Source organism: Ochlerotatus camptorhynchus, unplaced genomic scaffold (genome assembly GCF_037179485.1).
Source record: "Ochlerotatus camptorhynchus isolate MF236.1 unplaced genomic scaffold, CSIRO-AGI_Acam_v1.1 ptg000475l, whole genome shotgun sequence".
Taxonomy (NCBI): Eukaryota; Metazoa; Arthropoda; class Insecta; order Diptera; family Culicidae; genus Ochlerotatus; species Ochlerotatus camptorhynchus.
The window spans coordinates 749,281-764,697 of record NW_027040961.1 but is presented as its reverse complement, the minus strand read 5'-3'; positions in this window follow the sequence as shown (position 1 = coordinate 764,697).

Here is a 15,417-nt window from a genome sequence, read left to right as displayed (position 1 = left end):
TCAATAAATATAAAGCAGACGCATACAATGATCCTTTCAAATGGTTACAACCGAAAGAAATGTCCGAAATCCACAGTTTTTCCCAAATTCTTAGGTCCGCTGCACACGTGCGGCAAATCTTGCAAGCGGAACCGCCGCGGCAACGCAAACGCGATTAAGAAATACCCTTTATTCAAGTGAGTCGATGCTTTGAATGATGAGTGGGTCGATATCGTTGCGTGATTTGCCGCACGTGTGCAGTGGACTTAAAGAGTTGCAAACTTGCGTCTCTTAATGGATGTTACTCTCAGAATCTTCAAAAATTGTAACCCCCTTGATTTTCAGTGTTGATTATTAAGAACAGAGCTACCCTTTAGACTACCGCCAAAGAACATGATGAGTGAAATAAATATATCAGTGCCAACATTTCAAAGGGGCGTAATTGCATTTGTAAACAATGGCTTTAGTCGTCGATTTCTCGCGAATAAAAGCTCACTAATAAAAAATAATAACACCAGCAGGTAGAGGAATGTCTCCTCTACCAGCTAGCATTGTTATTTTGGAGAGGTAAGATTTCATTCACGAGAAATTGACGACTAAAGTCATTGTTTACAAAAGCAATTACGCCCCTTTGAAATGTTGGCACTGATATATGGAAATGTCAACATTAACGATACAAGATTATTTTTGTTTTACGTTATGGAAAACCTGTATTTTGGAAGATATACTGAACAGCTACTAGTAGGTATCGAAGATTTTAAATATTGAACATACCAAACTAGTTTCTAGGGCTAAACAACCTATAACCATCTATAACTAAAGCACATCTCAGGAACAGTCGTTAATACATCAAAACCAAATTCATTTGAAATTGTTCGAGAGTGAGCCCAACAATTCAACCATAGAAGTAACTCTAAGACTAGAAGGTCCCGAAATAACGTGCTCAACTTGTTTTTGGCTCAGCTCTGGTACTCTCTTCGGTCCCAAGCTAATCGATTCACCCCTCGAAGCATAGGAAAATCCACTAACCCCTCATTTTATCTGTCAAACATTCATAGCGAATCAAAACAAAAATTGTGTAGTACTAGAATTTCGACAAGAATGGGGCACGTTAATCGATTTGCTTGGGACCAATAGGCTAGTCAAGTAGTGCGCCATTTTAAAATCGTTAGTTTCGTATTGATTGTTGATTCAACCCTGGATAGATCTCAGTAAACTTTTTTTTTTTTGCCGAGAAAAGGGTAAATTTCAATTTTTTTTCAGGGACAGAAACACTTTAAAAGAATGCGGTTTTCAGCATTTTATTAAAAATATTTTAAATAAAATTTTGCCAAATTTTGGTTTTTGAAATGTGCAGCGAACTGGAGCTGCAGTCTTCTTCTTTCTTTCTTTTATTTATCGTTCGTCTCTGTTCCGCAATCTAGTGCCAATCACCGACGGAAATCGATTGCCATCCATTGACGGCAATCGAATGTACAGGAAGGCAGCTTCCACACCTGTGTAGAATATCGCACCCATTGAACACACATGAGCCGGGACCAACCTAATCGTATTGTCAATACATTCTATATTGACTTCAATACATCGATATTGACAATATTTCTGTATTCAAATCATCAATATTTTTGGCAATAGATCCAATTCGTGTCAATATATTGATACGTGGGGTTTGCTACCAGAAGTTTCGTCAATATTTTCATGTCAATATTTTCCCGCGACATGAATATTAACAATCAATACGAAACTAACGATTTTAAATTGGCTCACCACTTTAGTAGCCTATTGGTCCCAAGCAAACGATTAACGTACCCTATTCTAGTACTACGCAATGTTTGTTTTGATTCGCTATGAAAGTTTGACAGATAAAATGAGGGGTTATTGGTTTTTCCTATGTTTCGAGGGGTGAATCGATTAGCTTGGGACCGAAGAGAGTACCAGAGCTGAGCCAAAAAGTTGAGCACGTTATTTCGGGACCTTCTAGTCTTAGAGTTACCTCTATGTGAATACAGGGTCGCTTTTCACTAACATTGTTGTATTCGATGGAATATTCCGCGTCAAATCACAACCACCTAGACAAATGTTGCCGAGGAACAGAGTTGCATAGAGTTGAAACTTTGAGGGCGAAAACCAGCTAATAACCAGAGCCAACTTGTTGGCTTGCTTCTACAAATCCGTTTATCGATTGTTTCTCGTTTCTAGAAAGAAATGGATTTGATTTGTTGTTACACGTTATTATCGATCCTCCATGTCCACTAGAAGGCTGCTATCATCAGCCTATAGTAAAAAAAAAAACTGTCCGCACCGGCACGTCTTCCGCATTAACACCGCTAACTTATTCAGCCGTACCTTCCGAAACTTGTCCAACTCGTACACCGTGCGAGGGCTACGGATAAATACCTTCGTTAGACCATTCAACAAGGGTACACTGCGGATTATGAGCGCTACGTCGTAGATTTTCGGCGCTGTGGCCTACTTGTTGGAAAGCACTGTATATATGCCGTTAGCCATCTTCTGCACAGACACCACCCTTCGTATGGGACTGCTGGTAGCACAACATGCAGCTCTCATCCGGTTCTGAAAGAGAGAAAACTTGTAAACAAATGCCCACATCGTTTGAAGAGAAACAGGGTTCTCGCTCTATAAAGGATATACAACATACCTGAACGACGCAAGATTCATCCGCTATGCATGCTGGAGCTTTTTAGTGATATTGCCACGCTGGGGTCGTTATCGTTGGAGCAAACTCGGGAGCAAAAGCATCTTCCTCTTCCGAATCGAAAGCTGTCACCTCTTTACCATCGTCATGGTCTGCTTCGATTTGTAGTTTTTCAATTTTCAGCACTCGATTGCTTAGCCTTGTTGACTCCTGTGTTCGAGGGTGTTAACCAGGTCCATCGAGATGCAGGATAGTCAAAAAAGATCTGTCATTTTATACACTGTTAAAAATCAAATACTTATTTGTCATTTGGTGGAGATTTCTACTATAATGTAGTATTATAGTATTATAATATCATGATAACTACCAATTTTTGTAATATTACTACAAAAATTAATGTCAGATCTATATGTCTTCCCCCTAGATTCCGACGATAGTTTTTTCTGCGTGTAACTCTAAGACTATAGAAGGTCCCGAAATAACGTGCTCAACTTTTTGGCTCAGCTCTGGTACTCTCTTCAGTCCCAAGCTAATCGATTCACCCCTCGAAACATAGAAAAATCCACTAACCCCTCATTTTATCTGTCAAACTTTCATAGCGAATCAAAACAAACATAGTGTAGTATTGGAATTTATACTAGTATCACAAACGAAGTGACAGACGACTTTCTCCGAAGAAATTAATTAAAAAAATGTGGTTCTCTGTAATAGAATTTTAGTCCACCTTCCGCCGCTCACCGCCAGGTTCGCTAGTATTTTTGTTTTGAATTTATTCAAGTTGGTTTTGTGTGCAATGATCTGGCAACTCGCGTTGACGGAGTGCTGTTTTCTCACTCATCAAAGAAAATTTTGGTTAGAGTGAGAAAGTAAGGAACAGTCAGCGCGGGAACCGTGTGCGTTACTACAGGTGCGGCAGAAGGATTGTAGTCGACTCTTTCGTTCTCACGGTGTTCTTACGATGCATGATCCAACGTTACGTCACACTAGATTATGCATAAGAACGTCGTGACAATGAAAGAGTTGACTTTTCCTTCTGCCTCACCAATCACATTGTTCACAGCACCAGCGATTCTCCGTCGGTCCGTCTCACTGCGCGCGTGTTCTCTGCGTTCCTTCAGATGTTTATTTTATAATTATTTTTGGGATGAACATTGCTGCCAAGAAGATCTGTCCTCGGATCTATCTTATATGATAATCATGCATGAAGCATTGGAACAGTTTTCAAAAAATCTTTGACATTCACACTCTGGATACTTTTTTCTTACCGTGTAGCTAGTTTTCAATAAAAGCCCCGTTTTGAGACAAGCGAACAAGCAAACAAAAAAATACATAAATGTAAACCATTATAAGTTACATTGTTTTCTCGATTTTCCCTGGATCGGTCACAAGTGGCAGGTGAATATAAGACTATAATGCTTTGGGCCGGAATACCACCGAAACAATTCCTTGGAAGATGTATTCATCCGTAAGATCGAACGAATTCGTCGAGAGGAGGTCGGTTACTTGCCCCGGATGCGTTGTGTGAACTCTTGGGCGACGACGTCGGTGCTGATGTGTGTGTTGACGTTCGAAATACCCGTTAAATATGGACTGACCGATACGTGGATGTCACTCTAGAGGGTGTAGGAGCTGATTGATGTAAGTATGAGTTACATTCGAGGAATTACCTGCCATTGAAATTATTATTCATATTTTCAGGTACCGAACATTACCGAGTACAACAACTGAACTGGTTCGACGAGTCGGAAAGGTATCCACTGGGACATTAATTGGTGGACCCGTCTATTCCTAACTGATGATTACCTGCGTTGGTACCCATTGGCTGTTGCATGTGAGCATGCATAAGGGCGTAAACGCGATGATCGATTCTTTTCGTCGTGTTTCTCTTATTAATAACTTGGTTAGTTTAACGTTTCTCGATGAGTTTGTTGTTTTATTTGATAGCCAATACAACCTGTTACAGCAGTACATTGAACACATTCCAGAAAATTGTTTCGCTTAACTGAAGAGAGAAAATCGACGGAGATAATAGATTACCGCGTTTACGCCCTTATACATGCTTACTGTCGATTTATATCTTTTCAGCACCGATCTTTAGTGGACTAACGGAAATCTCGACGTGTCTGTTGACCAAACATTTGAAGTCAGCCGATGTCGGTCTGTTCGTCGCTAGCTTTATTGGCATCGTTATATTTCATGTTTGGTACCCAGATCATATGATGACGAGGACATTGCTATCTTTGCCATCCACTGCATGTACTCGTATCTGTGGTTCGTGATGGGACTGGTCAGCTCCGGGATGGGAATTTGCATCAATCCGCTGGGCACCAGCGCTTAAAACTATCTGGTGAGCGATCACGTGGTTCAACCTGATCTGATGTATACCCGGAGACGAAGCAAGCCGAGCGAGTGTAAACCGTTGGAAATTTTGCAAAAACCCGTGAAACTATTTTCGTTCTGGTGGCATGCAGTTCCCAATATGGACAACACGAGCAAGACCAGCTTTTCCATCAATCAAAGCACAGATGTGGGTGTCGGATAGCTCAAGCCATGGCGCAAGCGACAGCAGCAACGCCGACAGCGGCAAGGAATCGTTGTCCGTGCACAATACCAAGAAGTGCCGAAAAACCGGCGAAATGACAGCTTGCTTAATACTGTAAGTCGGGAGAAAGTTCTGTCATTTGATGTGCTTTTATTTTTTCATGATCAATTTTTATTTTGAAATAACGTAACCGACGGTGAACTCAATTTTTTTTATCCGCAGCGCAATTGCCTATCTTTACCAACTCGCAATACACGGATTAACAATATCGATTCAGGTGGGCGAAACACTTCGGCGAACGAAATTTTTCTTTAATGTGACATTCTACGTAATATGGCGAGTGCCAAGTGATGTACATGTGATTTCATCATTCATCAGACCATAAAAAAAATCGGTGGTGCAGTGCAGGGCTTCATAGGGCAGGTACCACCATATATAATCATTGATCTGGAAGCCAAGCTTCATGAAAACCGTAAATGCCAGGTGAAGCTGGGGGCCATTCGGGTTGTTTGCCGACTACCCTAGTGAAGCACTGAACGTGATCCAACGGAAGGTAGAAATAATTGGATTATGAATTAGAGCGTTTCTTCGAAGCTGGACACTTAAGGGGAAACTAATAGCAAACAAAATCTAGAGGAAATTCCGTTTTTTCCTTACGTTCTGAGAAAAGTGGATTCGTTTTGGAGGCTGACTCGCAGTTCTGTTGAAAGCAACGGACAGGCGAAGAACTGCTTCAGAAGCTATAATACTATAATGCAAAAGCAGCCAATGCTGCCCGGCCAAGTCGATCAAGGACCTGAAGATGCCAAGTACTCCGGTCAGTTTACGACTTCTTCTAATCCATTGTAAAAAACTCAATATTATATTTCAGACTACTCCAAGCCAACCGGCAAAACCATCTGCTAGATCCGCTTCGCATCAATCCGGAACAGATCGAGTACGTCCTGCAGTACATCGTTGAGAAAACTAGCCATGGTTGACCCCAGGAGTAAAATTGCACCAACATTAGCAGATCTCCGGGACGGGACTGCCGAAATACCACAGCTTCTAAAATGAAAACGATGTAAGTGAAAAACGGTGTTGGAGAGAGATTTGAAATTTTGGTTAAACTTTTCCTTCGGTAACAGATGCCAGAAAACTTCCATCAAGGCCGAAGGTTATGCCCCTGCAAAAATATGGAAATTCTAGCAACTAGATGTACTGCCGCGTCCGTCCGTTACCGTGTGAATTCGATCTGTCCTCGAGTCACGGCTTATAATACGGTTGTCTTGGCAAAACCTGGGATTACAATCAACTATCAAGATCATGAACCTAATGGAAACACAGTACATCTTCAAGCATGTGTTCAAGGCTTCATCTACCCAGCATGATGTTCACTCGACGGCAGCTCAACCGCTGATCCAATCACTGATTCGGAGAAGAAATGGACTGCTCTTTACGTACGGAGTGATCAGTAGTGGGAAGTTACACGATTACTCGCAACATTCACCATCGGAGAAAAATGCCGTGGTTTAGGACTGGGTTCAATCCCAGTCGGCGCCACCGGGATGTTCTGAGGCATAAGGAAAGTAAAGCCGTTGGTCCCCGGTTCATGAGTTGATGAGTTGATAGGTAGGGTCCAGGTGTGGGAGCTGCCTCCCTGGCGTCGGTAGCATTGGTGTTCAGCACGGAAAACAAATCAAGAAGAAAAAAAATGGTTATTTCAATAAACAAATAAATCATTTGTATTCATATACCAATTATTTAAAAATAGCATCTCTTCACATACATAAAAAGGATTGGAGAGATATATAAAATGTATAAGCAACACGTAGAGAAATTATTTTTAAATTCAAATGGATATATTTTGACTCAGGGCCTAATATATTTTTGATGTTGTTTCAAACATATTATTCGGTTAATTCAAAGAAAAATATTGTTGAATCAACAAACCAGTTGTAGAGTCAATAATCTGTTTGTTGATTCTAAAAACCATTTTGTTGATTCAAAAATATGTTTTGTTGAAATAGTGATACAATATGCTTGAATCAATAACAAAATACATTAGGCCCTGAAACAAAAATCAGTTTTTCTGCGTGGATACATATAATATTCATGTTACAAGTCTTTAAAGATGTTTATAGATTATAGATATACATTTATATTTGTTATCTATTTGCGAATTATGTTTTTCAATTAGACGGTCAAGTAATAATTAAATTACATTATTTCAATCATAGTGTTTTCATTGGATTTTCTAATAGCGCAAATTTATTAGACTTCCACATAACGGGAATATGTCATATTGGTTCAGTGTAGGAAACTCTGAGAAAAATTTAATGGCAATTATAAGGCGATTTCAAAGGGATAGGTCCTATGAGCATAATCCGAAAGGAATACCGACAAGGTTCTGAGGATAATTTCTAAGGAACTCGCACAAGAACTGCAAGGGGATTATGAGAAGAGAATTTCAAGAATTTTCAGGAAGCAAATTAATTCTGAGACGGAATTACTATGGACATTTTTAGGAGAGTTCAAAAATAATTCTGATTGAAATTTCAAGGCTCTGAGGTGAACTCCAGAAATATTCTAGAGGATTTTAAATGAGAATAATGTTGATAAATTAAAGTTTTGCAGTCTCAGTATTTTAAAATTTGAACGATTTGAATTTTGAAAGCTGGAACTTGAATTTGGAAATGTTTTCAAAATTGTAAAGTAAGTTTTGGAGATTTCGGATTTAGTAAAATGTGCAAGATTCTGTTACTTGATTTTTTTTTCTCCAGATTGCGGACTAGTTTTTTTTTTGGAATCCTGGACTTAAGATAAATTTCCCTACAGATCTACTCGGTATTGTGTGATGTCCGTTGTCCATACTGTCTAGTTTTAAGTGTTTGAGTCTGTAACCCTCTGGTTGAAAAGGGTGTCAATTGAGTTCTTTAATTTAAAAAAAATATATCGGTTTTTATATATCATCTGAAAGAGCTTCGTTTTCTGAGCACAGCGATATTTTTTGCAAACCCACACACTTTCATCTCGATTTTTAAATCAAGATTTAAAGCAAAATAATAACTTCACTGTTTGACACTAAACTGACAAACTGACAGCTCGCTCCCATACAAAGTGACACCGAGGGGCGCTAATAAGGTGATTTTGGCAAATGTAATCGTACTTATTTAAAATAGTTCCAGTGTACCAAAATTGATGAAATTTTGGGTTTGGGTTCCATTTTTAATGCAGATTACGAATATGTATTAACCTCAATACCCTTAAAGAACCCAATTGTCGTTATTATTCCGAGGGAATAGAGAAGTGAACTCCTGGTGGATTATGAAAAGAATTTTAATCTGAAGAGATTTTAAAGGACATTCAATAGAAATTCTGAGGAAAGTTCCATGGAAATTCTGATGACAATTCAAAGGAAATCAAAATACAAGGACATTTGCAAATGAATTCTGAGGTTTCAAGGAGTTTTTTGAAGGAATCCTAGGAAACTCTGAAAAAAATTCAATTGCAATTCTAAGGAGATTTCAAAGTGATAGAGCCTCTGAGCATAATCTGAAAGGAATACCGACAAGGTACTCGGGGACAGGGAACTCGGACAAGAATTGCAAGAGGATTATGAGAAGAGAATTTCAAGAATTTTCAGGAAGCAAGTTAATTCTAAGATGAAATTTGTAGACATTTTTAGGAGAGCTCAAAAATAATTCTGAGTGAAATTTCAAGGCAATTCTGAAGTGAACTCCTAAGAATTCTAAAGATACTTCTTGGGTTAATCTGGAGGGTATACCACAAGAAACATTCCAGATGGTTTTAAATGAGAATAATGCATACCGAGTATGGCCGGGTCCTGTTTGGCGTCCAACAACGATGTCTTCTCTGTCGCGGATGACTGTGGCTTTGGTTAGAAGCACGGACTGATGAAATCTGTAGCAAAAATTGCCGCCAACAAGCGCGAGTCATTGACAACTGAACATCTTTTACTTGTAAGCAAATGTTAACTCGATGTGTTCACCCCTAATCATTTTGGCCTATGGTCTTTCATTATACAAAAGAAGTGCAGATAACAACGTAAACATCATAATGACATGTTGTTTGACAGCAGGCTTTCCCTTTCAATTTTCGTTAGAGAAAAAGAGATAACAGGCGGTACCCCAATAGCATCTACTACATTAAGCTAGTACATATGAGTAGATAGTGTTGCCGTGAGGTACACTCGAAAATTTCAAGTGTAAGTGCGTCAAATCAAATTTCGAGCCGCTCCGTCTGTCACTTCGTTTGTGCTAGTATGGTGTACGTTAGTCGATTTGCTTGGGACCAATATGCTAGTCTAGCAGTGAGCCAATTAAAAATCTTTGGTTTCGTATTGATTGTTGATACTACCTTATCCAACTTATTATTTTTATATTTATTATTGAATATATGAATATATACTCAATGACAATATGTTTGCTCATTCCACATCGAACGCTCGACTGTTTCGGTCAAGTATTGCTTGCACTCCGTAATCGGTACTAGTTTTTTTCCCCTATTGAGGTTTTTTTTCAATCCGCTTTCATACTGAGTGGTGTTGTAGTATACAACAGTGCAGTGAGCATCGCGGAATTGTAATTGCCGCTCAATCGTTCGAGAAAGGAAGCAGTCATTTCCGGCCGAGTCCGGCAGATGAGCTGTACATCTCTAACCAACAAGTTTCATCGCATCACGAAACGGCAAACTCAAGGTCATCGAGTTCACCAGCCGGCGAGCCAGCCGGTGCTTTGTTGCAAACACTCGAGGGCAACAATAGAACGATCATCACCATCATTCTCACATCAGGATAGATCATCGTCATCAGCCACACTCCGTGCGCTTGTGTGGAGAGTTAAGTAACAAACGGTTATCTTCCGTTCTCCGCAACCTGATTAATCTCCATACAGTGTTGATTAACTTTTCTGACACTGTTTTTTCCTGAAAAAATTTTAATTTTTTTTTTTTTTCTCTTTTTTTTTTCATTTACTGTTTTTTTTTTGCAAGTTGATTAATCTCCCTATAGTGTTGATTAACTTTCCTGGCATTATTTTTTTCCATTTTAAAGTTTTTTTTTTTTTTTGCTTTGTTGGATTAAGTATTATTTTTACCGTTATATTTTTTGGATAAGTTTATTTTTTTCTTATTTTTTTTTTTTTATTTATTTTTTTTTCTCAACGCATATATATATATATATATATATATATATAAATATATATATATATTTCCTTTTTTATGTCGAAATCTGTTGCGGAGGTACTTAAGACCCCGCAATGGATGAAACCAATGATGGCGGGGGTATTTCGCTAGCAGATATCTCCGATGATGAGTCTGTTAAATCTCCATCATTCGAAAATCTGCTTCTCACTGAAGAGGAAATGGATACCTCAGGGGATTCTACTTCGGACCCCAAAACGAGCACTGGAGCTTACCCAAAGGTGATGTCTAAACAACAACCTCCTTCACCCCCTGCCCCCCCTTCTCCACCATCGCCCCCTCGTCCACCTGTTCCCCCTACTCCAACCGTTCCCTTAAAAATTTCTGCGACCCCCCGCCATAAAGCTTACCCAAGCGACTCAAAAGGTCCGTGGGTTGTTTTTTTCCGGCCCAAACAAAAACCTTTGAATATTTCTCGGATTTCGAAGGATCTGACAAAACATTTTTCGGCCGTAACCGATATCTTTAAGGTAACGTCAAACAAACTGCGCGTTACCGTTGATGACCTGAAACAGGCAAACCGGATTGTTGCCTGTGAGCTTTTTTCGATCGAATATCGAGTCTACGTCCCCAGTTGTGACGTAGAAATTGAAGGAGTGGTCACCGAATCGAGTCTGACTTGTGAGGATTTCCTGCAAGTCGAATCTTTCGGCATTTTCAAAAACCGTGCCCTCCCGAAAGTCAAGATACTGGACTGCATTCAACTGCAGTCAGTGTCGCACATAGGCACAAAAAAAAAGTATACCCTCTCAGATTCGTTTCGTGTGACCTTTTCAGGATCGGCATTACCTGACTACGTCACAATTGGGAAGGTTCGACTACCTGTACGCTTGTTTGTACCGAGGGTAATGAATTGCTTGAAATGCAAACAACTAGGTCACACCGCGGACTTTTGTTCCAACAAACCGCGGTGCGATCAATGTGGGGAGGAGCATACGGAGGGTCCTTGTCATGCTACCCCAAAATGCGTTTACTGTAAGGATGCTCCGCATGCTCTGAGTGATTGCCCGAAGTACAAACAGCAGGGAGAAAAACTAAAGCGGTCTTTGCAAGCTCGCTCTAAGCGCTCGTTAGCAGAAATTTTAAAAACGACCGCTTCATCTTCCCAAACCACCCCAAAAAGCAACAACACATTCCACCTCCTGCCAGATGATGATCAGGGCTCTGACTCAGAGGTGGGTGAGAGTAGTCCTTTTGTCTTTAATGGCAACACGAGGAAGCGGTCCAAAATAAACGTCACCCAAAAACCTCGTAAGGCCTCTCGTATGGACTACCAACCTACCTTGACAAATTTAAGAGGTAGCGGAAATGTACCAAAACCCCCACCACCGGGATTTAAATCTTGTAATTTTAACAAGGACTTTCCGCCACTTCCGGGATCATCTAAAACCCCAGATATCCCAGTTTTTCAGCCAGAAAAACAGCTGAATAATCAGCAAGAACATGATGCCATGTTCACGTTTTCTGAAATTGTGGAGAGCATCTTCAATATATTCAACGTCTCTGACTCAACTCGGAACATTATTAATTTAGTGCTTCCATTCGTGAAAACTCTTTTGAAGCAACTAGCTTCTAGGTGGTCCTTCCTTGCATCGATCATATCCTTTGATGGATAATTTTCCGAATGAGGTCGGGGATATGATCTCTGTTCTTCAGTGGAACTGTAGAAGTCTTATACCGAAACTTGACACATTCAAATTTTTAGTTCACAACTCACTTTGTGATGCATTTGCTCTTTGTGAAACATGGCTTTCTTCAGACACCGATCTCCCTTTCCACGATTTTAACATTATTCGCCTTGATCGAGCAGATTCGTATGGAGGGGTGCTTCTCGGGATTCATAAGCTCCATTCCTTTCATAGAATCGATCTGCCTTCCGTGACAGGCATTGAAGTTGTCGCATGTCAGGTAAATATTCGAGGTAAAAGCCTCAGTATTGCCTCAGTATATCTTCCTCCAAGAACTGCGATTTCTCGCCAAGGTCTCTCAGATATCTGCTCAGCTTTATCTGAGCCTCGGTTGATATTAGGAGATTTTAACTCCCACGGTACAGGCTGGGGGGAACTGTACGATGACAACCGCTCAACCCTGATATACGACCTTTGCGATAACTTCAATATGACAATTCTAAACACTGGGGAAGTAACACGAGTGGCCAAACCTCCAGCAAGAGAAAGTAGATTAGACCTCTCCCTCAGTTCGAGCTCACTATCGTTGGATTGCTCGTGGAAAGTAATTCAAGATCCCTACGGTAGTGACCACTTGCCAATCAAAATTTCTATTACCAATGGTTCATCTTCCACTCGCTCGGTTGACATCGCGTACGACCTCACGAAAAACATCGACTGGCAAAAATTTGCGTCCGCGGTTCTCGGTGGTACTGATTCGGTTGAGATACTCCCTCCGCTGGATGAGTACTCCTTTTTATCGCGACTTATCGTTGACTGCGCTCTTCAAGCACAGACGAAACGCGTTCCGGGTGTTTTCGTTCGCAAACGACCTCTCACTCCGTGGTGGGATAAGGATTGCACCGACGCGAACAGCGAGAAGTCCGCCGCGTTTAAACGCTTCCGCAAACACGGTAAGGTCGAGGATTTCGAGCGGTACACCGACCTCGAGAAAACTTTTAAGAGCTTGATTAAAGCCAAAAAACGCGGTTACTGGCGTCGGTTCGTCGATGGTTTGTCGAGAGAGACTTCGATGAGAACACTCTGGAATGTCGGCAGGAGAATGCGCAACGCGTCATCACCGGTCAACGAAGACAAGGAGTACTCAGACAGTTGGATATTCAGCTTCGCGCAGAAAGTTTGCCCGGATTCGGTGTCGGTTCAAACCAACGTTCGTGATAGTCCGTCGGGTAGTAACGAAATAGATTCTCCGTTTTCGATGGTGGAATTCTCACTTGCTCTCCTCTCATGTAACAACTCAGCTCCAGGAATGGATAGAATCAAGTTCAACTTGCTCAAAAATCTCCCAGACGTCGCGAAGAGACGCTTGTTGAACTTATTCAATCAATTTCTGGAGCACAACATTGTTCCGGATGATTGGAGGCAAGTAAGAGTTATCGCCATTCGAAAACCCGGTAAACCCGCGTCGGATTATAACTCGTACCGTCCCATCGCGATGCTGTCCTGTATACGGAAATTGTTGGAGAAAATGATTCTTTTTCGTCTAGACAAATGGGTCGAGTCGAATGGTTTACTTTCAGATACGCAATTTGGATTTCGGAGAGGCAAAGGAACGAGCGACTGTCTTGCGTTGCTTTCAACTGAAATTCAACTGGCCTATGCGCAAAAACAGCAAATGGGTTCAGTTTTCTTGGATATTAAGGGGGCTTTTGATTCTGTTTGTATCGATGTCCTTTCGGATAAACTCCACGATAGTGGGCTTTCACCAATTATGAACAACTATTTGAGCAACTTGTTGTCTGAGAAATATATGAGCTTTTCTCATGGAAACTCGACAACTTCACGAATTAGTTACATGGGTCTCCCCCAGGGCTCATGTTTAAGCCCCCTTCTTTATAATTTTTACGTTAAAGACATTGATGGTTGTCTTGATGAAAATTGCTCGCTAAGGCAGCTTGCAGATGACGGCGTTGTGTCCGTTATAGGGCCAAGTGCACCGGACCTGCAAGGACCATTGCAAGATACCTTAGACAATTTGTCTACTTGGGCTATGAAGCTGGGTATCGAATTCTCTCCGGAGAAAACTGAGTTGGTTGTTTTTTCTAGGAAGCATCATCCTGCACAGTTACAGCTTCAACTAAAGGGTAGAACAATCACTCAAAGTATATCTTTCAAGTATTTAGGTGTCTGGTTCGATTCCAAATGCACATGGGGAAAACATATTGCGTATCTAAAACAAAAATGCCAACAAAGAATCAATTTTCTTCGTACAATTACCGGAACTTGGTGGGGAGCACACCCGGAAGATCTTATCAGGTTGTATCGAACAACCATCTTGTCGGTTCTAGAGTACGGTAGCTTCTGCTTTCAATCCGCGGCGAAAACACATATCTTGAAGCTGCAACGAGTTCAATACCGTTGCCTCCGAATCGCGCTTGGCTGTATGCACTCGACGCATACGATGAGCCTCGAAGTACTCGCGGGTGTTCTCCCACTGACAGATCGTTTCGCTGAGCTGTCTTTCCGGTTCCTCATCCGTTGTGAAGTATTGAATCCTTTGGTAATAGAACAGTTTGAGAAGCTGCTCGACCAAAATCCTCAAACAAGATTCATGAGTTTGTACTATGAGTACATGACGCTGGAGGTTAATCTCCAATCGTGATTGCTTCCAAGCCTTCTATAGTTCCTCTGTAAATTTTGATCTGACCATGATGCAAGAAATCCATGGAATACCAGATCACCATCGGTCGATGGTTGTTCCCTCAATTTTTGCAATCAAGTACCACCATGTAAGTAACGATAAAAGATTTTTCACAGATGGGTCAACCATAAATGCTTCCACTGGATTTGGTGTATTTAATCAATTTCATAGCGCCTCCTATAAACTGCAGAAACCATGCTCCGTATACGTTGCGGAACTCGCAGCTATATTTTACGCAGTAGAGCGAATTGCCTCACTACCTTCTGACCATTATTTCATTTTTACGGATAGTCTTAGCTCATTGGAGGCTATTCGCCCAACTAACAATTTTCACAATGTAAACGCTTTACTCATTTCATTTATACAGTCTCAAGCTGTATTCAAACGTTATACGATATGAGGAAACCTTTACTCAACCTCTATACAAGCAAATTTGGCGAACTTAGTCAGCTACTTATGGCTGTTGGAACAGTCGGGAGAAGCTCTTATTGCATATCCATTAACGCTTCTTATACAGCTGTTATCCTGCTGTTTAGTTGTGTGTGAACTTGAAAGGCGCTTATTCAACCTTTTCCCGGTTGTCCAATAATCACTACACAGCTTTCTCTTGAAGCCGGGTTAAATATTTTTACGCTTTTTTATGAAGGAATTTATTAAGTTTATTTTGCTGTGAATCAAATTAACCGAAATTAGTTACAAAATCATCACC